Here is a 3,083-nt window from a genome sequence, read left to right as displayed (position 1 = left end):
ATGCTCCCCCCAGGGTTCTTGTGTGTGTTTGTCTAGGAATGGGAAAGGTACTGTGCATTGTGTACTTGTTCTGAGGAGGGAAAGGGAGAGAATGTGTGTGTTTTTGGACAGACTGTGGTGTCTGAGTGTATGACTGGGGAGGCTGTTTGTTTAGGGAAGAACTGGAGTGTTTGATTGTTTGACTGGGGGTGACTGTGTTAACTGGAGGACAAATGTGTCTGCCTGAAGGCGTTTATTTCGTTATTCTTATGTTTTTGATAATAATGTCAGCCTGCTTATTTTTTTTAGATGGTAGGGGAAAACTGCTTCTCTGAGGAGAGAATTTGGCATCCGGATGTCTTGTGTATGACTGTTAACCTGAGGATAGACTGGGCCGTCTGAATCTGTTTAGATTTGACTGATTGTTTGGGAGTAGCAGTGTTTGTTCTGGATTCTTTCTTCTTGGTTTATTGTGCTTGTCTGCGATAAGAAGTTTTATCCTGCGTGTTTTAGGCGGTATTTTTGTTTCTGTTCAAATGAGAGAAGAGGAGCGGTTGTGTTTGTTTATAGCCTAGAGAGATATGGGATGCCTGTTTATTTATTAGAGGATAATCAGTGTCATGGGCTGTTTGGGAGGTGACTGTTTTGCTGTGCTTTTGGGGAAATAATGCTTTGAGATGATTGCATTATGGTGCATTGGTTTGGGGTGACTGTTTCTTTGTGGTGTTTGGGGTTGATTATGATTGTTTTGAGGTGGCTTGGTGGTGGGGTATTTGAGGGTGATTGCTTGAGGATGACGATTATAATGGGGTGCTCAAAATGATTTTGCTTGTTTTGGAGTACTCAGGAGTCAGTGATTTTTTTGCGGTGAGTACTTTAGGGCAACTGTGTTGGGATGTCTGGGGGTGACTGTTCTGCGTTGTTTGTGAGTGACTGTGACCTTTTACGGTGTCTGCAATTGTTTTGGATGACTGATTGCCTTAGTGTTTTGCATTGCCAGGCTGTTTTTCGAGTGGCTGTGATTGCTTTGGAATGACTTTTAGGATGACTGTTTTGGGGTGTCTGAGGGTCACTGACTTTTGGGGTGGCTGATTACGTTTGGATGTCTGCGGTAGCTTTTACTGCTCTGGTGTGTTCTGGGGTAACTGTGACTGTGCTGTGTGATTGTGGTTGTTTTGTGGTTTTCTGGGATGACTGATGTATGGTGTTTATAGGTGGCTATGACTGTTTTAGGTTCTCGGAGGTGTCTGTAATCGCATTAGGGTTTGAGGAGTGATCGTGATTGTGTTGTTTTGAAATGACTGATAATTTTCTGGTGTTTGTAGTAGCGGTAACTGTTGCGGGATGTTTTGTAGCGAATCTGATTTCTATATGGTATTTGGAGGTAACATTATTTTGAGGAGTTAAGAGAGACTGTAATGACTTAGGGGCGTTTCTGAGGAGACTATTTTTTTTTTTTTTTCTGGGGTTCTGAGGTGATTGCGATCATCTGGGTTTGTGCTAGGGTGCCTGAGGGAGGCTGCTTGAGTGTGTTTTGAGTGACGACGACTGCGATGAGGTTCCATTAAGTGTCTGTGTATGTTCTGGGAAGTCTGAAGGCGAATGAGATTGTGTTTGTATGACTATGATTACCCTGAGATCTTTGGGATTACTGAGATTGATTTGGAGTGATTTCTTTCAATTGTTCTGTCTACTGGAGTGCTTTTTAAAAAGCTTCTTTTGAATTATATGGGGTTATTACCCGTCCCCGCCAGGGAGGAGCTCGGGGATGGGTATTTTTTTCACTTGGTTTATCGTTTTTCTTTTTTTTTCTTTTCATCTGTCTGCCTGCCTGTCTGTCTGTTAACAACATTATGCGAATACTACTGTGCGATTTTGACTAAAATTACAGGGGGTGGCTGAATCGGTAGAAAGGCGGCTTGCAGTCCTGATGGACCCAGGTTCGAATCCTAGCTGGGGCAGGGGACAGTTTAAGGATTTGAATTTCATTTAAAAAAAAAAAAGCAGACTTTCCTGATCTACCAGATGACCCGCCGACATGTCGTAAAAATACCCCCTCTAATACCAATACACCAGTTCTGTATGAGACAGCCCTAGCATGTACTCAATGTGGACGGTGGGTGTTAGCGCCGAAGTGGTGACATGTGGAGGTGTAGGAGGACTACTGGGCCTTGGGATAGGCTACTGCCCCCAAGATATAGGCCCTGAAGCCTTTGCCCAGAGTTGGACACATTAAAAAAAAAAAAAAAAAATCTCATCACCTGAGTAAACATTGGCCCAAATCGGGCTAAGGCCCAGGTTGTAGGTTCAAAATATGTATATAAATATATTTTCTAAAATCGGTTTTTCGCCATAACTCCTTGCAAATTCGTCATATCGACATGGAACCAAAAGTTAAATGTGCATCTTTCAAATCTTCATCCTATAACATGCCTCATTACATCAGGGGGGTCACCCCTAGTTATTGGTAGGAGGGTCAATGTCCGATGGGTCGGGCTTGAAATTTCAAATGGGCATAAAATCGTCCATTTTGACCTGATTTAGTCCAAATTTGATATGTGACATCTTTGACTAGATATCCTGTTGTGTTTATACGTCAGCACTAAAATGACTGTCGAGAACGGGTTTGCTGTGCCTTGGCACCGCTTCTTGTTGTGACTAGTCTGGGATGCTGAGATGACCGTTATTAATTGTTTTAGGGTGACTGGAATTATTCTAGGTTTGTGAGAAATTTGGGATGATTGTAATTGTTTTGAGGTGTCTGGGTGTGACTGTGTTTTAAATAGTTTGGGGTGACTGGGTGTTTGTGTTCTGAAGTGACTAATCATCTTGGGGTGTTTCTATCAGTAGTTTTGCTAGGATACGTTGTCTAAGAGCCTGTATTGGAGTGATTATGATTAATTTTTGAGTGTTTGTGTTCGTTCTGGGGGTGATTGTTTTAGCTGGAGAAAATGAAAATGTAGAGAAAGTGTATGTGTGTGTGTGTGTGTGTGTGTGTGTGTGTGTGTGTGTGTGTGTGTGTGTGTGTGTGTGTGTGTGTGTGTGTGTGTGTGTGTGTGTGTGTGTGTGTGTGTGTGTGTGTGTGTGTGTGTGTGTGTGTGTGT

The sequence above is a fragment of the Coenobita brevimanus genome, chromosome 38, assembly GCF_032717465.1.
Source record: "Coenobita brevimanus isolate Jiangsu-jjx chromosome 38, ASM3271746v2, whole genome shotgun sequence".
Classification (NCBI taxonomy): Eukaryota; Metazoa; Arthropoda; class Malacostraca; order Decapoda; family Coenobitidae; genus Coenobita; species Coenobita brevimanus.
Note: the sequence above shows the minus strand (reverse complement) of the source record.